Source organism: Canis aureus, chromosome 7 (assembly GCF_053574225.1).
Source record: "Canis aureus isolate CA01 chromosome 7, VMU_Caureus_v.1.0, whole genome shotgun sequence".
NCBI lineage: Eukaryota > Metazoa > Chordata > Mammalia > Carnivora > Canidae > Canis > Canis aureus.
In genome coordinates this window covers 13,264,809-13,289,653 of record NC_135617.1, presented here as the reverse complement: position 1 = coordinate 13,289,653, position 24,845 = coordinate 13,264,809, and the positions used below count along the sequence as shown (strand labels likewise).

Here is a 24,845-nt window from a genome sequence, read left to right as displayed (position 1 = left end):
ATCAAGGCTCATTATTCTGCACCTGAGCACCACAATCCCTAGAGTTCTTTGGCACCTTTTAATAATAAGACAAATGTCCTGATTTGTTTTATAAAACCTTATTTTCCCTTTCTGACAGTCTTTTTCTCACTAGCTTTTAGTATGGCCTCAGAGATTCATGCTTTCAAATATAAATTCTCTTAAGACATATATTTTTCAATTGTGTGGGTTGAAGCAGGGTAGGGGCTTGCTCTAATCTGAGAAATAGTTTGGTAAGTCTTGCCAGAAAATCTGCATTTGAAGATATGTAATGAAATATTTCTGACTTCAGGTTTATGATCCAAACCATGACATCTATAGCACAGACTTCATGGTATTTTGAGGCCAAATTTATGTATTATGACAATCTGTCTTTTCTGATCTCTCTCATAGGCTGTAATAGATATTGGAGACCCTGTTAGAGAAAGGCAATGATTCGTTATTGCCTTCATTGATTCTCCTCTCAGAATTACTTTCTCCACTTACTGTGTTCTCTTACCAGACTTTGTGTGTGACCTTCTCTCTCTCTCTCTCTCTCGTAATTGCCCATAATTTTCATTTCATTTTATTTTATTTTTTCATGAGACCACACACACACACACACACACACACACACACACACACAGAAGCAGAGATGTAGGCAGAGGCAGAAGCAGGCTTCATGTCGGGAGCCCAGTGTGCGACTGGATCCCGGGACCTCGGGATCATGCCTTGAGCCAAAGGCAGACGCCCAACCGCTGAGCCACCGAGGTGACCCTTCACAATATTCTTAATGAATCATCACCAGTGAGAGAGAAAGGGTTGTGGCTCATTTATGATACTATCCCACATTATTAGTACAGAGCCTAACACATTACTGGGTTGGATTGGTTGAATGGATTTGATTGCATTGATAGGATCAATGTATTAATGCAAGGTAGTAATTTCAGGTTATTCTTTGAATGATAAGTAGTGCTTTCAACTTATCCTATGATTCTTATCAGTTCAGAGAAAAAGTGAAAAATATTTTGGATAGATTTCAAATGCTAAATTCAGGTTCACTAATAAGTGTAAATATATCTATTAATTTCTTTTAAGGAATCTCACATTGACTGCAAATATAAAACTTTAGGTCTTAATGCATAAAACCAGTAGAAACAATATATTTTTAAAAAGCAATAAAACAGAAAGTTATAGCAAAAATAGGAACTGAAAATATTGAAACTGGTAAACACACATACACACACACACACCTCTCTTCTACACAACTCAATTCTTAGATCAAAGAAAAGATCAAAACAAACTGTAGAATTTCTAGGACATAAAGATGCCCCATTATAAATCAAAAGCTATAGGATATGACTAGAATGTATACAGAAGAAAATTCTAAGCATTAAACATTCAACTTATTGAACATAAAAGAATAAAAATGAATTACATGATTATCAAACTCAAGAAATTAACTCAAAGAATACACAAAAAATAAAAGTAAAAATGTAAATTAAAGAATTAGAAAAATGGAAAACAGTGACATAGACAAATCTGAGAGCTGGTTCATGAAAAAAACTAAGCTACAAGATAACTTAGTGAAGAAAAAAAGGAAAGGGAAACATAAACGGGGATAGAAGGAAAAAACCTTACCTATGAATTGAGGGAAAATACATGCTTTAAATGTTAAAAAAATTTTTTGCACCTTTCCATATTAATGAATTTGGGGAAAAGTCCTAGATAAAATAGATGTTACTGAAGAAAATAAACAATTAAAATTTATCTTAAAAGGAAAGACAATTTAACTGACCGAATAATGGTGTGATAAATTATGAGATTAAAAAAAAAAATCTATACTCATTCCTAGCTGCCAACAACCAAACCAACTAAGCAAAGGAAACCAATAAAAAAAAAATCTTTCAGATACTGAGTGGATTAGGAGGACCTGCATAGGGATCCCTGGGTGGCGCAGCGGTTTGGCGCCTGCCTTTGGCCCAGGGCACGATCCTGGAGACCCGGGATCGAATCCCACGTCGGGCTCCCGGCATGGAGCCTGCTTCTCCCTCTGCCTGTGTCTCTGCCTCTCTGTCTCTCTCTCTCTCTGTGACTATCATGAATAAATAAATAAAATCTTTAAAAAAAAAAAAAAAAAAAAAGGAGGACCTGCATAATATGAGTCCTCCTACTTCTCCTGTAACCCTTCATCTCCTGGTCCTTTCACTCCAGGGCACTTCTCTCTAGCCACACTGGCTTCCTTGCTCTTTTCTGAACACTCTAGGCATCCTCTGCTAGATCCTTTGAACTAGCTACTTTGTCTCCTGGAATACCCTTCCTCTGAAATGTATGTACAATTTATACAAAATAAAGATTGCATTTCATATCACTGAAGCAAAATGAATTAATTATTTAATAGATAATAATAGAATAATTATTTAGCCTTTTGGAGGATTGGGTTATATTCTCCACCTCATTTTTTTATACTAAATTAACTCCATGTGAATGAAAGTCTTAAATATAAAAATTTAAACTGTAAGAGAAATAAGGGAAAACATAGAGGCAGGATTGATGTTTAATATGTGCAAACCAGTATACTAGTAGCATGGGATATATAGCATATCTATGTATCTATCACTACCATTTTTGTGCATAAATCTAAAATCATATTGAGGTAGTGCTAAATATCTTGACACTACTCTCCCACCTTTGAATATACTTATTTTATATATATTTATATATAGGGAAGATCTTACTAAAGATTGCACAAGCCATCTCTATGGCAAAAATATCTAAATATCATGATCAAATTAAAAAATAAGCAATAGCACGGGAAAATAATTGGAACAGTAAGACTGGCTAAAGGCAAATATTCCTATTATACAAAGAGTTCTTAAATAATCCACGAAGAAATAATCTACATAAACTACCCAGTAACTTTACCAATAATCAAAATATAAATTAAAATAAGATATTTATTATATAAAATATTTTCAGGCATTAAGACATTAGTATTTAATGAGGGCAAAGGTGTAATGAAGTATGTTCTGATTCATAGTGGTGAAAAGGTAAATTAATATAATCTTTCTAGAGAATTTGGCAATTAAAATTTTTAAATATGTATATTTTGATCAAGAAATTCCATTTCTAGAAAAGTCATCTTACAGAACTGCACAAGAAAGATCAGAGTGCAATAATATTCACTTATAAAAGGGGAAAAAAGGAAAAGATTACATGTCCACCAGTCCAATATTAGATAAACATTTTATAGTATAGTCATAAGATGATGCTGTTTTACAAAATGAGATTTATCTGCTTTTACTAACATGGGAAGGTTTATAAGATATATTGTTAGACAAAAAAAAGATACTGTATAACATACCATGTTTTGTATGATTACATTTTTGTAAAAACATACAAGCATAGCTATCTAATACACAGCACACAGTTTAGTATATAGAGTGAAAAAAATAGGAAGTATGTTCATTATCCATTAATAGTTATTAGTTTTGGGGTTTGGTTATTTGCAGTTTTTAAGGCACATATTTCGCTAATGTTTGCATTTTTAATGAGTATATATTTTTAAACATAAATAAAAAGAAAGCTTTAAAAAGATTAAAAGGAAGCAGTAAATGTAAAGACATCTCTAAAACATATTTTGGGTGTTTGCTTCATCTAACAGAGATCCAAGACTGCAAGTCAAGCTGAAGGATGTATACAGTATCTCTAAACATAGTTTCTGGGAAATAAAAAATGATGGATTATTTCTGGGTAATAGATAGCAAAATGTTCAATCTGATCTCTGTTATATGAGTTCTGAAATATATTGCCTTGAAGGAGATGAACTCCATGCAGTGTTCTACTTATTAACTTCTGTCAATGGATATGCTTAAAAAAAAAGTGTGAGTTTTTCTAATCTTTGTGATTTTCCTTATTTTATCTTTTGAAACATTATTGAAACATTTCTACTAATGTTTGAGAAATGTTCTCAGAGTAAATTGAGTATGAGGAGTTTTAAGAAAAGGATTTAGTAATATGTCTTTTTGAAATGCTAATCCTTCGAACATTTAAAAATTTCCAGCTCACATCAGTCTCCTGGTTACAGTGAATAAATTGGAACATTTGCACTTAGCCAGTTAACTTCCTTGAGGAGGCAGCTTAGCAAGGAGTTTTTTTTTCCTTGAGTATGCCCAAGTGACTTTATACGTTCTAAAAGATACTGTAACTCAATATGATTAAAAGTAACATCACATAATAAAAACTTATTTCTAAAAATAACAGCACACAATTTTTGGAGAAAATATTAACTCTGAGCCTGAGACAAGCCTGGACCATATGAAAAAGTCAAATTGTGGAGCCTCTCTCCTGTAAGCCTTGGTCTACCAGAGAAGGGAATTAGGTACTCTCTAGGAGTAGGACTAGGTATACAATGCATTCGTTCAATATTCAGCCAAGACTTCAGTACCCATCATGTGCTCAATATTACTCTAGGTGCTGAAGATAAAATAATGACCAAAACAGACAAAATATGCTCTTGGAGTTTACACTCTTGAAAATAAAACCACATTAATACCAATTCCTAAAACCTAAACTAATTTTAGATTAAGACATCTGGGCAGGAGCTAGGTTTGTCCTGTTTTACTTAGAAATACCTTTCTATTAAAGATACAGGTTAATAAACTTAGACTTGAGTGATGTTTGAGAATTACTTGAGTAATTCTGGAATTAGTATCTTAAATGCTTTGGAAATGCACATTCATAAACAATTTATGAACTAAAGAATAATATCTATCTATCTATCTATCTATCTATCTATCATCTATCTGTCTATCTATAGATAGATAGAGAGAGAAATGAATCTGATGATTCAAACTGGAATTTGTTTGAACTCAGTATGGAGTTAACTGACATTTTAGGTTTGTTACATGCATTTGAAAATAATTACAAAATGAATACCTTTAAAGTACTTTAAAATAATTTAGATTTGTTACCCCTCAAATTTCATTAATGTATTGAGTTTTTATATTAAGATCTGAATTTAGAATTCAAAGGTACTTAGAATAGAGGTTTATTTATTTTCTAATGTATTCATTTTGGTCAAAATTCTTCAAATTATTTTATGTAACTATAACTTAATTTCTTAGGTTTCTATGTAGAGATTATTTTTTAAAATTTTCTTTTGGGGCACTTGGGTGGCTCAGTCCATTGAGGGGCTGCCTTCAGCTCAGGTCATGATCCCAGCCCTGGGATCGAGCCCCACTCAGCAGGGTCTGCTTCTCCCTCTCCCTCTCCATCTGCTTCTCTCTCTCTCTCATGATCTCTGTCTCAAATAAATAAATAAAATCTTAAATAAATAAATAAAATAAATTTTTCTTTTTATAATTAAATTAACACAAGATTATGAGTATTAAGCTGATAGTCAAAGAATAAAGCCTATTCTACTAAACTTTGGAACAAAATGATTCAAATGAGACTCATTTTTCTTCCCACTTATTTAAAGTCCTCAATTAGCCTCAACTTTATATAAAATAGATTTGTGTTTTTTAGAAGTTGAACAGTCTAGCTGTTTTTTCCTCTTCCCCCTCAGATGGATGGCTAATGATTGTTTGTTGATGGTTGTCTGTAAGTTCAAAGTACTTGACATATATAGTCTGTGAAGCATTAAATATTTTAGATGCATATTTGAGACCTGAAATCATTCCACATTTAAATCTATTTATACTAAGCACACTCTGAATTCCCTAATGTGCATTGGGAGAAAAAGATTGCTCAAAAATGAATCTGTTTCCCAGGTTTTACAAAAATGATTTAACTATTCAATTATCTTTACAAGATTTGGCTTTCACTTTTGGAGATAATTTTTATTGCATGTCTAAAGACTGTTTTATCCTTACAAGGTGAGAATACAATTCAAGCAACCATTAGTCTGTGACTCTAAATTTGTTTTTATTTTTGTTTTCCAGGATCTTTGTTCAAGACAAATCATAAGCTCCTGACTGACAACGGCCAATTTCATTAATCTGTCCTGATTGTTTTCCAATGGTCTGTTGGTTTGCTGCACTTTAAAAAGGGTGCTGAACTTTCGTAGAGAATTTTTCCATCCTGTGTCAAAAGAGCAGATAGGTGGGCAGCATTAAACACTGCTTTGATGCCACAATGGTTTCAAGTCAAGTGCATCTCATTCTGTATAATTTACCTTATCACCCGTAAAGGGTAATAGGCAATGACAGAGCATAGAGGAGGTGGTTCAGGATCAAGCAAAGAGTAGGATGGGAGGTTTTTTTTTTTCACTCCCAAAGAATATGTGGAACGCAATTTTGTCACTGTAGATAAGTGAACTGTGTATGAAATAGATGGAATATTTCATGTATCTGACACACAGATTGTCTGCAGTTAGCCTAATGGAACTAAAAGCACTATGTCAGCAAGACATAGTCTATTAAATCATAAGTAGTGTTTTTGCATGTATAATTTTTTTAAAAAGATAGCGTATGTATGCTAATTATTGCACAATGATAAAATCTATTTCTGCCATTAAGTCACAAAACCTAACACTTTGATCTCATTAGGGACTAAATGGTTGTGTCCCACCACCCCAAATTTTTATGTTGAAGCTCTCTCAAGTTGATGGTATTAGGAGACAGGGCATTTGAAAGGTACTTAGGTTTATTTTATTTTTTTAAGATTTTATTTATTTATTTATTCATGAGAGACACACAGAGAGAGGCAGAGACATAGGCAGAGGGAGAAGCAGGCTCCATGCAGGAAACCCAATGTAGGACTTGATCCCTGGACTCCAGGATAGCTCAACCCGGGTTGCCTGGGTGGCTCAACCACTGAGCCACCAGGTGACACACTACTTAGGTTTAGAGGAAGTCATGAGGGCGGGAAGTCCTCATGGTGGGATTAGTGCCCTTATGAGAAGAGACCCAGAGAGTGTTCTCTCTCGTTCTGTCATAGGAGACTACATACAGCACGAAAGCACCAGCCTATAAGCCAGCAAGAGAATGTTCACCAGGACCTGACTGTGTAGGCCTCCAGAAAGTGTGAGAAATAAATGTTGTTTAAGCCACTAAGCATATGGTATTTTGTTATAGCATCCTGAACTAAGATCTATAGTACCTTTGCACATTTTCTCTTTAGATTAATTTTACATAGCTTTGTGATAAAATTTATACTAACTTTTCTAACTATGTGATTGAGGTACATTCTTTAGTTCATGGGTTATTGTCAGTACCAACAAAGATGTTGTCTCCTTTAGACCAAAAGTGCTGAAAGGGCAAGGACTCCACCAGATTGCTGCTCCATCAGCCAATTCAGTTAAAAATGAATTAAGTCAGATACACGAAATAATTGTGTGACAGTTTTACTTTTCCACCTGCTACTTTGGGCATGTAGATACAAGCTTACTAGAAACTATTTTGTTCAGTATCAAAATTGCATCTTGTATCACATACATATTTATTGATTATATGGTGCTGTTTTGGAAATTTTTTTTTTTTACAAATATGGCATAGAAATAGGATATTTATGACAACCAGTGGGCTAACTAGTTCCACTTTAAAAGTCTTTGGGGACTTTCCTTTTTGTCTTTTGGGTAATTTTAACAGGCCAGACATTTCTTGTTGGCTGTTAACTGATCACTATTAATACTTTTTAATAATTATTATGGCTTACATTATTTTTTAAAGATTATTTATTTATTTATTTATGAGAGAGAGAGGCAGAGACACAGGCAGAGGGAGAAGCAGGCTCCATGCGGGGAGCCCGATGTAGGACTGGATCCTGGGTCTCCAAGATCATGCCCTGGACTGAAGGCAGCGCTAAACCGCTGAGCCACCTGGGCTGCCCTGTGGCTTACATTATTAAAATAAAAAATATACTGCCCTAATATTACAGTGCAGTTTGGAAATAATTGTGTTGTCTTTCTCTAGTGTTTTAATATCATTTTATTTTATTTAAAATGTCATTACACTTTATTTTTTTTTCCTATTTTTAAAAATTTTTCATTATCAATTATTGACATTCTGGTCTTACATTTTAATTGTAAGTCTTCATGGTATGCTCTAAATATCAGTAGGCTTAAAAATGTGGTCTCCAACCTTGTCACTACCACCACCTATGATGTGATCTTAGTTAAGTCACTCCATCTCTCTGGAACTCAGTTTCTGCATAACACTTGGACTCTCATCCTGACACTATGCTATAGCAGTCTGTAAGTTATATTTTGTGATTAATTTGTTTCTACAGAGAGATGAAGTGCCAAATTTGGCCATCTTGGTGAATCCTTCTTTTTTAAAAATATTTTATTTATTCATGAGAGACACACAGAGAGAGGCAGAGACACAGGCAGAGGGAGAAGCAGACTCCATGCAGGAATCCCAATGGGGGACTCCATCCCGGGACTCCAGGATCACACCCTGGGCAAAAGAAGGCAGATGCTAAACCGCTGAGCCACCCAGGCATCCCATTGGTGAATCCTTCTTGATTTACATTTTATTTTAGGGTGGCTATCCCTAGAATAATATCATTCACACTAATTTTCACTCTTATATGTAATTTTGAATGGAAGAAAAAAAGGATGGATTTGTGGTCTGTATATCAGGAATAAACTAAGAAAGTAGTTTATGCTTGTGAGAATCATCTTACATATGAATTCAGAAAAAGAGGTTGAGAACTTCAGTACCTAATTCAGATGGTCACTAGGCTCTCTATAACATTCCATGATCCCATTTTTTGCACTAGAGATATCCCTCATTCTCTGTATCAGGGACCAAAGAGATCCAAGATACCTTTTGAGTTACTTCACCTACTACCCTGGAAGTTATTTTCTTTCATTTTAGCAATTCAATGACAATCTAAGAATAATATATTCTGAATAATTTGTTCTACTTAGTACAGCCATATTCTGACTTATTTGTAATCAGTTTTAAGCAACAACAAATAGAAATCTCTAAGAGATAGATGATAGATATAGATATAGATAGATAGATAGATAGATAGATAGATAGACAGATATAGATAAAAACTGAAAAAAAATCTGAAAAGAATGATAGATACAAACATAAAAATGTAGCAACACTCTCACTGGATATGATAAGTTAAATCTTAGCAAGACTAAAGAAGACAGACAAGGAAAAATGGGAACAGCAAAAAAGGTGATATTGGAAGTACCTTTGGGGATTAAAAATGGTGGTGGGAGAACTTGCTGACACCTGAACAATGGTAGGAGTATCTGCAGATAACAATGGAGAGAGGGAGAGTAACATCCATTAGAGCACTACAGCATTCTGAGGACACTTAATATAAGGGCAAGTTAAGTTCTGTACGACTCAGTAACCCTCTAGGGATTCTTAGTGCCAATTTAAGACTAAAGCTCACCAATTAGAACAGCACAGCATTCTGGAATTATACAGTGTTGGGGAAAGCAATCTTTCATACTCCAAAGAGCAGAAAATAGCAATATATTACTGCATGGTTCAATTTGTCAGTTATTCATAAAAAATTTTGATTCATCAAGAAAATTTTGAAATATTTTGAGAAACTTCTATTTTATAAAGCAGAGAACTAAATATATTTTCAAAAGACTTTATTGACAAAAAGAGCACTTTTGTGGAGTCTGAAGATTTCGATATTGTGTTCTTTCACTAAGTGACTTTGAAAAAAGTCATTTAGCTTCTCTGAGCTTTAGTTTTTTTTCCCCTCTGTTCAGTTAAAAGAACTTGTCTTACATACCTTGCCGAGTAAAGGAAAGGATTAAAATCTAACTGAATAATGTATGTTCTTTGGTAATTTAAACATATAAGATATATTTATAAGATTATGTCATGGTTAATTTTTTTAAGGTTTAAAAATATAGTTTAAAGGATCAACAAACCTCTCTTTTCCAAAATCTCATGCCTGGTGAAGAAAGCATTACTGCAGAATAAATCAGTTACTATTGATTTCAAGGACCAGAATTCTTCAGAGGAAAAAGAAGCCAAGTAAGTAAACAAATAGCAGGATGGTCTTATTTACATTTGAGAATGGAATTTGACTTATGTTGTAATTAATTAAACTTGATGAAATTTTGGTTTTACGCATATAACAAGGTAGCTTCTAAATGAATGCAATTATTCAGCTTTCTAAAAGCATACAGAAGTCTAATTGATGCTCTGTGATATTAGCTTTAAGCATGATTTTATAAAAGATGAAATTTGCATTTAATGGAAACTTAACACTGACACATACTTGTCAAGATATGGAGGAGTTGGCATTTTCGTACATACAGTTTCTGCTTAATAGAAGTGCTTCTAAGTGGGAGCCCAGGGGGACCCTCAGCTGAGTTTGCCAGCACTTGGCTCTTTAAGATAGCTCTGTCAGATTCAACACCCTGTGATTTCATCTCCAGTTATGTAAGAGCATACTCATTGCACATCTTTATGTGTACCTCCTTTTTACCTAGCCAAAAAGGTTGTAGTTTCATAAATATAGTGGATTTCTTATCGGCTTTGTCAGTGCTAAGCAGTGGGCTGGGGCAAGGTAATAAATCTCTTTGAATAAATTGGTTATTGTAGATGAACAGCATGATACATGAGGAAATATTGACTATTCATGTTTTCTTGCAGAATGAGATTTGTATCAAAATAAAGAACTTCTACACCAAAGTCATGTTCTGTTAAAAAATGAAAGAGTATTATGCTTTTGTGATTGGAGGCAGAAAGGGGTGAATTTGGGTCATATCTTGCAGGCTTTCAAAACTTGTAATTTTTTGATGGAAGGGCAAACCAGAAGATTTGCAAATTCATTTGGAAAGGGATGGGGACAATAAAGAGTTATTTCTTTCCAGTTTTTCATTATAGAATTTGCTGCAAAGCAAAAATAGGAAAAAGCAGGATAGGAAACCTCTATATTTGGATACTTTCCACCATTCGTTTCTAAAATATATTCTTTGCAATTGAAAGACTGTTTTTACTGTTTTACTAAGGGGGAACGAAGCTGTTTTCAAAGGTAAAAGGACAGCAGGGGAATGGCATTAGGCCATGTGATTTCATGAATTTTGCTGCCAGCTCTCCTGGTTCGGAAGGTGGTGATGGAAACAGCAGTGGCCACCTGCCTGCGCCAGTAGCTCTCCCACCCACTAGAGGGGAGATTCATTTGAGTCCGTAAGTTCTCATTTGGGGAGGGAAGTTTGGGCTTACTATTCATTTACCACTTCCTGTAAACTGCCTTAGGATCTGTTTCAGTGACTGGACATTGTGATGGGAGCATAGTGGATAGAAAAGAAAATGAGGTAAAGGAGATTGTGCCTCTGGAGACATGTAGCTCAGATAAATGTTCCAAAATCTTGCCACCATTTTTAAAACCCTATGTCTACTGTCCATAATAGGCTTTTACTTGGTTTTGGGTTACAGAAACCTAGGGGAAGACTTGAGGATTTCTAAGCTGTCATTGCCAAATTTTCCCACCTTGGGAAAACACTCCTGCCAGGTAGTGATGGCCTCAACCTGGCCGTGAATATCATGAGATAGAAGATCTGCTTGGATGATATCAACAGACATTGATGCCGTGTGAATGCTCAGGAGAGCAGTTTCTTGTACTCATGTGAACTGGAAGGTGAGCTCATCTTAAAATAATAGCTAGAAGAGTTGTTATGGTTCAAAGGAATGAAGAAGATGGAAAGGGGTAAGTCCTGTTCCAGGAATGCTGCAATAAGGAAGCACCGTGGAGGAGGAATCTGTTAGCACATGTCCCTGGCTCTCAGATGACGAAGTCATCTTTAGAGTCAGTGTAAAATAGGCTGCTGGAGGGATGTTTGGAGCCAGATAGTGAACTGTTCCCTCAGGTCAGGATGGCTGGGGAACTGAAGTGGAGAAGAACCAGGACCAGTTATGGCATGTGACCCTGAAAGGTGATGAGGGATGAAGTTGTGGGGAGAACCATAGACTGACCAAATCTAAGCACAGTGACAACTCAAACCCACATCAGGCTGGCTGTCCTGGTAGTTTTGTCTAGTGCCCGTTGAGACAGGAGTGAAATGAGAACCTGAAGTTCATATCAACCCAAACACAATGGATTCAAAACTTTATTTATCATATGTCTAAGCTCTTGTGTTTTTATGGTGCCTGCTTTCTTCCATTTGTTCTCATAAAATTTATTTATAAAAACTGAAATTCTGCCTACTATAAAAGTAGTTGCATGGAAGAAGCATACTCCCCACTTTTCAACCCAACAACATTTAATAACACAGGGGAAAAAACTGGAGGAGGCTCTGGGGCATGGTCCATAGTGGCCTAATACACCTAGAAATGTCTTTGATGTCCCACATCTTCCTAAAATCCTTACAAAATTGACAGTGTGTTATATAAAAAGCCACGCATACTTATTTTAATATAAAATGACACATCAAGTTGCTTTCTAGTTGAAACCCTAATATAGCACCACATACTTCTGGCTAAATGGGCTATAGTTTGAAAAGCGTGAATTGAACTTATGTCTCTCATCCTTGCTGGCATTGTGACCTTGGTCAAGTTTCTTCCCAGCTCTGAATCTCTTTGTCCTGTATACAGAATGGAGAGAAAAGACACTCAACAAAGTTTGCTCTAAGTATTAAATGACAGAATGTGCCCTTAGTAGGCCCTAGTAGGTGCTAGTACAAGCATTTGTCTTTTTTTTTTTTTTTTTGCATTTGTCATTTTAATGAACTGTAGTCCTGGGAAGAAACAGTTGCCTCCAGAAGAAAGTATCTTGAGAGAGCAGAGTGCCTCTAGAGACCAAGCATGGGGAGCCATAACCTTCCCTGTGGGGGAGTAGGTGGAGAGCCAGGAAGAGTTGTGACTGCACACCTTTGCAGGTGGCTCCTTAGTAACAACATATCCATGGAATAGGCTACAGGGCAGGGGGTGGGGGTGGGTGGGCATATGACCGCTGACTGCTGCCTTTGCCCCTGAATGTTATTTCTCCCCATCACTCCCCTGTCTCTAGGAGAAGGTCCTCAGACTTTCTTCTTTTAATGTCTTATGAAAATGTTGCAATTCTTTAGTTGAGATCGAGTTCATTTTTAGTTCCTAGGATTGTTATTGTCTCTTAGACATCAAATCAAAAATGAATTTTCAGTTTTATTTTCTTACTGTGGCTAACAAAAGCACAGGGTGTGATTGCATTGCATACGGATTTCTGTGCATGTGGATGGCTTTGCAGAGGCAGCGTCTTGGCCCCACACCCCCATCCTACATCACTGAGCACAGGCAGGAAGGGTACAGACAACTTTTACAGTGACCCATCACAAAGCATCAGTGTGCCATTACCTGGGGCGTGTCACCGGATTCCAATCATTGTCCCTCGAGGGAAGAGCAAAAATAAAAGAAAACCAAACACTAGGGCAACTTCTGAATATATAGATTGAAATGATGAGGCTGTGTCACTTGGAAATAAGAGTCAGAATAAGTAGGGAATGGCTATGATTAATGAGGAATTATTCAGCAAATCCAAGAATAAGAAAAAAAGAACAGAGAGTAACTCTTTTTTGAAGTAGTTTAATGACAGACTCTTAAAAACAATAAAATAAAGCATCATATTTATTCATATTTCCTCTTTTTTTTTTTTTTTTTTTTTTTTTTTTTTTTTGCTCGTATGTCTCACGCAGAAAGGCCAAGATCTTGTGGGTACCTTTACTGCCATACTTACTTTTATATTATTAAATGTTTTTTCACATTTCTTATACAGAAGAATAGGTCTTCATGGAGAGTAACATAGTATTCCTTTGCAAAGCAAATTGGATTGTAGATATCTAAATACCTTTCCTGGCCTCCAGCAATTTTTTCTGCACCTAGGGAAAGATTTAAACGCATCTGGCCACTGAGCAAAGAGAAAGGCCTGGAAGCCTGCAGGTATTGAAGACTATAGTCAATATCTACCACATCAAAATTTTTAGATTGGGCTTCAGGGACCTTTGTTTAGGAAAAGCAGACCTGGGCAGCCTGGGTGGCTCAGCGGTTTGGCACCTGCCTTCGGCCCAGGACGTGATCCTGGTGTCCCAGGATCGAGTCCCACGTTGGGTTCCCTGCATGGAGACTGCTTCTCCCTCTGCCTCTCTCTCTCTCTCTCTTTCTCTCTCTCTTTCTCTCTCTCACATAAGTAAATAAAATTAAAAAAAATAAGAAAAGCAGACTTTGGCAGATAACACCTTAATCTGCTCAGGCTACTATAACAAAATACCATAGACTTGGTGGCTTAATCAACAGAAATATACTTTCTCCCAGTTCTGGAGACTGGAAATCCGAGATCAGGGTGCCAACAAGGTTGGGTTCTACCGAGAGCTCTCTTCCTGGTTTTCAGGTGGCCACCTTCTTACTGTGTCCTCATATGGCAGAGAGAGAGAGAGAGAAAATTGTGTGTGTGTGTGTGTGTGTGCATGTGTGTGTGTGTGTTCTGGTATCTTTCTTAGGACACTAATTTCATCATGAGGGTCTGACTCTTATAACCTCATCTAAATTAATTATCTCCTGGAGGTCCCATCTCTAAATGCCATCATATTGAGAGGTAGGGCTTCAAAATATGAATTTTGGGAGGACACAATTCTATTTACAGCATCATCTAATTGTAGGTTCGATCTTAGTTTTTTATCCCTAATGTTGGGCCTGTCTCTGGGCAGCAAGATGCTTGGGATTCTTTTTACCTGATGTTCTGGGTCAGTGCTGAAGCTAACTTTCTGCTGGTTCTACTCTGACCTTGATGGCATCATATTTTTTTTTTAAGATTTTATTTTTTGGAACAATTTCAGGTTCATAGAAAAATGAAGTAGAAAAAAAAATGAAGTAGAAAGTAAAGCTCCCATATACCTCTGTCCATCACCAACACACACATAACACACACACAGCTTTTCCCCACTATCAACCTTCTGCACCAGAGTGATACATTTGTCACAACAGATAAACCTACACTCACACATCATTAGCACCCAAAGTTCATAGTTTACTGTAGGATTCATTCTTGCTGTTGTACATTCTACGGGTTTTGACAAATGTATAATGACATATATCTACCATTGTAATATCACACAGAATAGTTTCACTACCTAAAAATCCTCTGTGCCCTGCTTATTCATCCCTCCCTTCTAACCCCTGGTGCCCTGATCTTTTCACTGTCTCCATACTTTTGCTTTTTCAGGATTGCCATTTAGTTGGAATCATAAAACATGTGGCCTTTCCAGGTTGGCTTCTTTCACTAAGATCCTTCCATGCCTTTTTATGATTAAATAGCTCATTTCTTTCCTTTCTTGGAGGAAGATGGCACCATCTTTAATTGTCTGGTTTCATGCCCTTGACTTCAAGTCTCTTGGTACCTAGATTCAGCCCCAGGTGCTTTCTTGAAGTGTCTGAGTCTCCTACTCTGCTGCTTAGATCTTGATCTTCAGCTTGTAGAACATGAATTCTGTTTGTCATCCCTCTTTTTCTCATATCTCTCATCTTAGATCCATGTTTCTTCATGAGCATAGCTTGGTGGCTCATTGGCAGCTGTTCTTTGTGTAAAGCCCCTGGATTTCTGTTCAACACATAAGTTTGTTTGGCCTTCTCTTGTGTGAAGTCCTATTTTTGCCAGAACCCTGGTATGGCAGTTGTTAGGCAGGGGACAGCAGTAATGCTATAGAAGTGTTTGTGCACTTGTTCCTGGCTAAATGTAAGGCTGTTCCAAGCGAAAAATAGGAATCCCAGTCCTGATGATAGAATTCTGCAGTGGTCACATGCATTCAGTAAAAAACCCACACACAGACACATATATCCTCCCCACCAAACTAACAATCAAAAACACTAAAATATGGGGCAGCCTGGGTGGCTCAGAAGTTTAGTGCCACCTTCAGCCCAGGGCCTGATCCTGGAGACCTGGGATTGAGTCCCATGTCAGGCTCCCTGCGTAAAATCTTTAAAAAAATACAATAAAAAACACTAAAATAGTAGTTCAGATGAATTATTAAAATGTCTTTTTTCTTGTTTCCATTTCAAAGTGGGATTGATATTAGCAATTTTTGAAACTTGCCAATTAACACTTGTTCTTTTTTTTCATGGGAAGAGAATTTTTTTTTATTTAAATGCAATTTAGCTAAGTATAGTGTACTATTAGCTTCAGGGGTAGGATGTAGTGATTCATCAGTTGCATATAACATCCAGTGCTCATTACATCAAGTACCTTCCTAAATGCCCATCAGCCAGTTGCCCTCTCCCCCAATCCCTCCCTTCTAACAACCTCAGTTTGTTTCCTATAGTTAAGAGTCTCTTATTGTTTGCCTCCCTCTCTGTTTTTATCATATTTTATTTTTCCTTCCCCTGTTCTTTAGAAAACATGATTCATGTGCAAAATGTATTACTTTCCCTCCTTCCATTCCCCCTCCCACCATGGATGTTAAATAGGTAGAAAATACAGATAGTGGAAAAGGATGTTGATAGCTTCACGTATGCTAGTAGTGTGTGAGTTAGAGAGAATCTGAGAGCCAAGGCTTGACTCAATATCACTAATATAATACTGACTTATTTGGTTCAATTCTTTTATCACCATCTATAACTGCATTTTTTTCCTCACAGAGAAATAAAATGGTATGATGCAGAAAGAACTCTGTTAAGAGCATTGGAACATTAACCTTTCTTGGTTTCTCTGTACTGATATAAATGACATAATTGCATATTGTGTTTGAATCCATGTGGGATGTCTGAAGCGATGTTGTGAGAATTTATAGGCAGGTTGTTCGAGCCCTATGAAAATATGAAAAAGCCGCTATATTGGAAAAACTGCAACAATAACAAAATGCGTGGTTGTTTTACTATAGCAGATGCAAATAAGATGTAAGGGGGAAGCCAGGCTTGAGAAAACACAGCAATGGGTCAGATAGATAAGGTGGTTGTAACCATTGGTATCTAAAGCACCCACTTTACATGGTCTTTGAAGAGAATGGAAATAATGCCAGGAATTATGAATGTATGTCATAATTATGTTTAACTTCATTCACAATGACCTGTTCTTGACCCATAGCTGAGAACAATTTGGTAGTTGTTTCTTTTCCAACGGAGTGGTTGAAATCTCTTTTGTTTCTCTTTAAGTGAATGGCTAAATTCATGGTTACAGAATTACAGATGATTTAATTTAACATGAAATGAATAAAAAATGGACTTACTCCCACCTTGATTGCTGTCAGCATTTTAATAGTGGAAGAAGTGTTTTTCTGAGCCTGGGATTGGACAAGATCTGAGGGAGAAAAGGCTTAGAATGCAGGACTGAGGAAGCATCATGCTGTCTGTCCCTGGGGAGAAAAGAAATCTGTCCTCATTTTGAAATAGCTCTTGGCTATGGCTCAGAAACACTCAATGGGCAGCTTTAGAAATTGTAGCACTTTCTTTGACAAAGACAAAAATCACTGTATGTCTGTGTACTCTTCAGGGAGATAGAGGAGGTTAAAAAGTAAATGCAGAAATTCTATGCTTGTAAACAAGTACCCATATTATGAGATACTCTCGCTTGTGTGTGTCCGTGTATGTGTTTTCTAATTAGAAAACATGCATTCATCTCTTAATATAAGTAAAATATTCTCAAAATTTTCTGATTTCAATTATTTTTTTCTATATTCAGATTATGTGTACCAAACCCTCATTAAGGAGTATACAAGATGTAAATATATTGATTAATATAATTACTATATAAGAAGACTTCACCAGAGTCTTAAAATGTTTTTTCATCAATATTCTTCAATCTTTAAAAACCTCTTTACCCAAGGTGGGGTAGTCCTCATTTTGCAGTTGAAGTGAGCTGGGCACATATCTCCTGTTTTCTATCAATTACATCTTCCTTTCCCACATTTGAAGGTCTAATCTTAGGTTTCCTTCACCTTTATATTGCAGGCAATAGAAACTGCCAGACTTAAAATCAGTTTTGAACTTGAAGAGTTTACGTAGGTCACTGGAGTTGGAAGTTAGGATTCTTTTCTATTTAAAAGGTATTTCAACCAGGAAAAACAAAACAAAACAAAAAACTGTTTTGTTGTGGTTGTTGTCTGTATGAAACAGTATAATAAAACTGACATATAAATGAGATATTTCAACAATATGCTGAGATAAGGTCCTGAAAATTAGTTTACTTTAAAAATGTTTCAGAGTTGTCCTTCTGGAATAAAACCACCGTTATAGAAAATAAGTGAACACTATTTTAAAAATTCCTTGATGGTACTGATGTGAAACCAAGCATATTATCAAAGCATATGCTGAGTCAGGAGAAGGCCTCCCATCTGACCTAATACATATCACTTTAAAAATGTTATTTCTTTGTTATCAAAATCCTTCTCAGAGAGTAGAGTGGAAAGAGTGTAAACTTTGGAACTAAGGAAAACTAGGCCCAACAATCACTGAATAGACCTAACATCTGAAGACCCCTGAGAATTCATCTCCACATCTTCCTTCAGAGATTGTTTCAGCAGAATTTAAAGAAGTAAAATATGCAAAACACCCAAGGTACTGTCTGCATATAACAATTTCAATAAAGATTTGTTCCTTCTTCAAGCCTCAAAGCAGTATAAGGACCCCCCAAAAAACCAACACATAGTTTTCTCTGTGCTCTCATCGTATGTTATAGGAGAAAGTTGACACCTGACAAAGCCTTACACAATCACAAACAAGTAATCTTGGGAAAAGAAATAATTACAATATAAAGAACGTTCCCAGTAATTTTGTCTTGGTGACAGAAAAAGGGGTGATGCGCTGCTAGTATATACACTAAAATCCCTAGTCCTTTTGAGCATAGTCAGGTGGAATTGCTGTCCAATGACCAGAAAAGTAACAGAGGCCTACCTTTGAAAATTGGGCATCTCCAGTGATCACTTTATTGTATTTAATTATTAAGTCCTATTTCTGGAAGAAAAAAAAATGAAAGTTGTAAGCTTAGAGAAATAATTATTATAATACTTTAGTAATTATGAATGGACATAATTTCTAATTTGTATCACATATGAGATAAATATAATGTGTTTTACATGTAAGAAATTATAATATCTCTGTGACTGAATCAGTTGTATTTTGCATAGTGCTTGTGAGATAATAAGATTTCTTCAATAAATATTTGTTGTCTACTTAATCTATGTCAGGTCCTGACAATAGAATGATAAATAAAGAAATCATGGTCCTTATTTTTATGGGGCTTATATTACAGTGAAGCAGATAGTGATATATGCTAAGAAGAAAAGGAAACAGGAAAACATGATGGACTATAGCAGGTAGGGTTGGATGGCTAGGAAAACCATCTTGGAAAAGGTAACAACTGAACTAAGACATAAAAGATAAGAATAATTCAACCACATGAAGATCTAGGGCATGAGAACTCCAGGTAGAAGGAACAGGGAGTGTGGCAAAGTGAGCAAATGAGTGCAAAGACCAGGAGAGCTAAAGAAATATCATGTGTTCAGGAAAAAGGGAAAAACAGTGTGGCTAAGGCCATTGTGACAGAGGGTGAACTTGATAGGAAATTAAGTTAGAGAGATGAATAGGTTTTATAGGACCATGATTAGGAGTTGAGTATTATAAATTTCATTGAATGAAGCAGGTATCAGAGAGTTTCAAGTAGGGAGATGTAGTATACGGTAACTTTGGTGCTATGTGGGGAATGGATTGTAGGAGATAAGAACAGAAAGCAAGGATACAATGTAATTTGTTATGGCAGTGGGCTGGATGAGACATGATGGTGGCTTAGGTAAAGATTATGGCAAAAAGCATGAAAAGATGGATAGATTTTGGAGGGAGAGCTAATAGGACTTGGTGATGAACTTGCAATGGGTGTGGTGTTAAGAGGAAGAGGAGAATCATGAGTGACTCATGGTTTTGACATGAACAATGGAGCAGATGTTGCTGCTAGTTTATGATATGGGATAGACTAAAATTAAAAGGTTTCAGGTGGATCTGGAACTCTGTTTGGGACATGGTCCTATTATATAGTCAAGCAGAATTGAGTATAAGAGTCTAGAGCTTATGAGGAAGTTAAGAATTAAAGATAAAATATTTTAGGCCTTTGGCACATAGATGGTTTTTAAAGCCATGACAGTGGAATAATTCACTTGAATGTATAAGAGAAGATCTAAAACTGGATCACTCCAACATTTAGAGGTCAATAAGACAAGGGAGATCCCATAAAGGAGACTGAAAAAGAAAAAAAGAAAAACATGGTACAACCAATATTAAAATAATTATAAAAACAAAGACAATAACAAACGCATTTTAAATCATAATAAAAGCATTTGAAGAAAGTGATATTGGTCTACAATATATGAAATGCTCTTGAAAAATCAAGAAAATAAAGAGAAAAATAAGAACATGGGACTTGGCAACATGGAACAGGCTGGTGATCTTGTCAAGAGCAGTTCTAAAGGAATGGAAGGGACAGATGCCCAAGTGGAGTATGTCAAGATGGTGATGTAGGGAAATAGAAAGAAGTTCAGATGACTAAAAAACTTCTGCTTTGAAGATAAGCAAGGAAACAAGACTGTAGCTGAAGAGAGGCATGGGATGGAATGTTCTTTCTTTTCTTTTTTAAGAAGCAGATGCTTGGGATCCCTGGGTGACTCAGTGGTATAGCGCCTGCCTTTGGCCCAGGGCGTGATCCTGGAGTCCCAGGATCGAGTCCCACGTGGGGCTCCCAGCATGGAGCCTGCGTCTCCCTCTGCCTGTGTCTCTGCCTCTCTCTCTCTCTCTCTCTCTCATGAATAAATAAATAAAATCTTAAAAAAAAAAAGAGGCAGACACTTAATGACAGGATCAGAATGTGTGAGGGTGCAGAATCCAGGACACGAGTCCCAGAGTGACCTTCAAAAAAGAAATGGGATCATGCCATCTTTTGGAAGATCAAGGATATGTCACAATATGGAAACTGGTGGCAACAGCAGAGTGTACCTGCTGATAGGTGATGAGAGAATTCCTGTCCAATGGCTTCTTTTGTCTTGAGTAGGAACAAAACATGTTATAAGCTGAGATGAGAATTCAGAGGGGACGGCAGGAGATGTGAAATAATTTTATAGAACAGTCAGAAAGCAAAATTGCAGGTCTATGTTGAGAGTTCAATTGAAATGAGAGTTATTAATATTGTTTGGTCAGATTGTCCATGTATGAGTTTCCTAGGTCTGCCATAACAAAGTACCACAACATGGGTGGCTTAAAACAACAGAATTTTTTTTTCTCTCACAGTCTTGGGAGGTCAGAAATCCAAAATGAAGGTGTTGACAGTGTTGGTTCCTTCTGGGATTTCTGAGGAAGAATTTATTGCATGCCCCTCCCTTAGCTCCTGGTAGTATCTGGCAATCTTTGGTGTTCCTTGGTTTGTAGCTGTATCACTCCTACTTCTGCCCCCATCTTCACATGGCATACCTTCCCCTGTGTGTGTGTCTGTGTCCAAATTTCCCTTTTCTTCTAAGACACCAGCCATATTGGATTTAGGGCCCACCCTAATCCAGTATGATCTCATTTTAACTTGATTACACCTACAAGGTTAAAGGCTCTCTTTTCAAATAAGGTCACATTCATGGGTTCTAGGTGGACATGAATTTCAACCCAGTACATTCAGTTGTATAATTTTCTTTGGAAATGTTTAGTTGCTAAGGTCGAAATAATGAGTGAAGTTAGTCAGGGTGATGTTTATAAAGTTTATAAAAGTATATCGTTTCCTCTATATGTTAACTTTAGGCATAAATTTATCAGATTAATATTTTTAGCGGTTTTTGCTAAGTGAAGAGTATTTATCTTTCTTTGGTAAGAAGATATGTTTTCAAGTTAGATGGTAAGTTGTGGGTGTTTCTGATGACTCTAAATGAAAAAGAAAAGCAGAGAACTATACATCTTCTGCAGCTTAGCTTTTGATTTCAGATATCTGATAGTAAGTCAATCTGGAGGTCTGAGTATTGCCCCTGTTCCACCAGTGACTTTAATGAGATCCTGGTTCCATCAAGAAACTATTATTTTTTGTTTATTTGTTTTAATTGCCAGGACGTCATAGATTTTAAAATAAATCCCTGCTCCTGATTTTACAAATGAGAAAACAGAAGCATATAGGTGTTAACTGAATTGCCAAAGACATAGTTATTTTTTTTTTAATTTTTATTTATTTATGATAGTCACACAGAGAGAGAGAGAGAGAGAGAGGCAGAGACGCAGGCAGAGGGAGAAGCAGGCAGAGGGAGAAGCAGGCTCCACGCACCGGGAGCCCAACGTGGGGTTCGATCCCGGGTCTCCAGGATCGTGCCCTGGGCCAAAGGCAGGCGCCAAACCGCTGCGCCACCCAGGGATCCCCAAAGACATATTTAAACAAAAATTCATTTGGTGGAACTCTTGGTGTAGTATTGTTTTTGCTGTGCCATATAATTGTTCTGAACCTTTTGTTCTTGATTTATAAAGTGGGAAGAATATAAGCCTTGACTCTCTGTAATGGTTATTATAAGTATGGAATGAGGAGAAATAAGTGAGAAAGATCTGCAAATCCTATATTCACCGTCTTTATAATTGAGACCAATTTCCATAATTCTGGCTTCTGACAATTGGATCTTAATTCCTAATTCCCTTATTGTAACATTATAAATATAATAAAGTGCATATAAATATGAAACCTATGTCTTTCTTTAAAATGAGTAAATAGAGCAGTCCCAGTGGCTCAGCGGTTTAGCGCTGCCTTCTTCGGCCCAGGGCATGATCCTGGAGACCCGGGATCGAGTCCCACATCAGGTTCCCTGCATGGAGCCAGCTTCTGACTCTGCCTGTGTCTCTACCTCTCTCTCTCTCTCTGTGTGTCTCTCATGAATAAATAAATAAAATCTTTAAAAAATAAAAAGAGTAAATATTGGAAAATATGGAAATTACTACATTTATTCTGCTTTCCCCACCAAAATAACAATTTCTAATGATCAGATATCATTTATTTCCATATCACAGTTTTTCTTCTATTTTCCTAATTATATTTATATCTAGTTTTGTAGAAATAACTCCAAAGTTATCAGTTTGTCAGCCTAGAAGAGCAAATAACGTATCAAGGACAGTGTGTTTGACCACATTTCCAGTTTGTAAACAGGTCTTGGTTGGATAGTTCTGTTTGTGAAGTGGAAGTGTGGTCAACAGACCCTTAGTCCCTACAGTCCACAGAGAAGGCTAAATCTGCTTTTGATTTTTACATGATCAATTACATAAAATGTTAATGCAGTTAAGTGATGCATCGCTATTGTTCATCTCTTTGCACTCAAATTTAACATATGTTTACATAGGGACATTGATTTGGCAGCAGATTAAAACAGTTAAATGTTAAAAGTTTAACAGGACAACAGATTGCAAAATAAAAATTTTCCGATTCCCTTTATCATACAGAATATGGGCCTACATTTCAATTCTAGCTTCCTTTCCTTTCCTTTCCTTTCCTTTCCTTTCCTTCCCTTCCCTTCCCTTCCCTTCCCTTCCCTTCCCTTCCCTTCCCTTCCCTTTCCTTTCCTTTCCTTTCCTTTCCTTTCCTTCTTTCCTTTCCTCTCCTCTCCTCTCCTCTCCTCTCCTCTCCTCTCCTCTCCTCTCCTCTCCTCTCCTCTCCTCTCCTCTCCTCTCCTTCTTTCCTTTCCTTTCCTCTTTCCTTTCCTCTCCTTTCCTTAAAACTTATTGCCTCATCCATTAATTTACAGAATTAAAAACCATAACTGAATCCTATTACCTCTGTTTTGTGCTCTCCAACAGTGCAAATCCAAACAAGGTCATGACAGCTCTGCTCCAGAAGCCCATCAGATCCTTCGGTAAGAAGGAATATGAAAGGTAGTTGGTCAGCAGTGTCCATATCCTTAATGAACGTCAGCCCTTGAAGCTGGGCTCACTTGCAATAAGACATTTGAAAACTTTGCTAATAAGAATTTTGAAAACTTTGCTAATTAGAATCACCACTTTAAAGTAAAGGAGGAAAATCTCTTGGCACCCTGGTCAGTTTCTAAAGGTCCTACAAAGCAGCTTTCTACAGCACAGATGACTTCTCCAGGCAGGGCCCATTAAGGAAACAGCCTTAATTCTGTATCCAACAACTTCTTTTATGATTAAGTGAATCAATTGAAATGTTTCAGTGCTGAATAAAAAAATACCTGTAAAGCCCCATTTGACATTCTGAGGACGTTCTGAACAGTTTACAAAGTTTGCTTGAATCCTGTAACATATACAAGTGAACTATATTTTATCATTGATTGAAACAACCCATGAACACAATGTTCTTAGAAATAATCTCCAGTTCCAATTTTGGAAGGCACCAAACAGTTGTAGAGTCACAAAGTGAGAATATAGCTAGTAGGTATGGATTCTCCCATAGAAGGAATAACTAGGAAGATATTATCATTATGGATAGAGGATCATTACTAGAAGCTTTTGTCTTTAGTTCTTACTTATTGCAAGAATTGAGCTTCTGGTGAAGAATCTCCTTTAGGTTCTGTTGATAACACTCAAGGGATCAGATCAAATTCTGGGGTTTTCCTTGGACTCTGATAAAGTCTGAAATGAAGAGCCTTCTGCTTGCTTTTAAGTTGGCATCCCCTCTGAGAGGCAGCTGTTTCTGGTTTCTGGCTCCAGACAAAGCCTTTTCTCAGGGGTTCGCTGAGGGAGCAGATTGCTCAATCCTAGTTGCTCCATATCCTCCAACCCTATGCGTCCTCAGCCTAATCTGTAGGGTCTGAGTCCTAACAGTTTATAAGCAAAATCTGATATCCTTTGAGAAAAGAGGCAGAGAACTGGAACATATACCACTGTGCTCTACCTGCCTCCTCTGCTGTATTTGCAAGAACAATAAACTACAAAGGTTTGAGTTTTACTTTTACATTTGCTAGTTGTGCACCCATAGGCAAGTTATATGACCCCCCCATATTTGTT

General features: G+C 36.7%; 1 protein-coding gene across 5 annotated transcripts in view; it reads left to right on the top strand.

The window, feature by feature from the left end:
• GRIK2 (glutamate ionotropic receptor kainate type subunit 2) overlaps positions 1-24,845 on the top strand; it is a 1,064,497-nt gene that overhangs the window by 382,803 nt on the left and 656,849 nt on the right. For all 5 annotated transcript variants that reach the window (XM_077902956.1, XM_077902954.1, XM_077902958.1 and 2 more), the window contains 3 exons: positions 5,943-6,021; positions 6,940-7,025; positions 9,825-9,962. The gene's annotated coding sequence lies outside the window, so the exon portion shown is untranslated. The remainder of the gene's footprint in view (positions 1-5,942; positions 6,022-6,939; positions 7,026-9,824; positions 9,963-24,845) is intronic.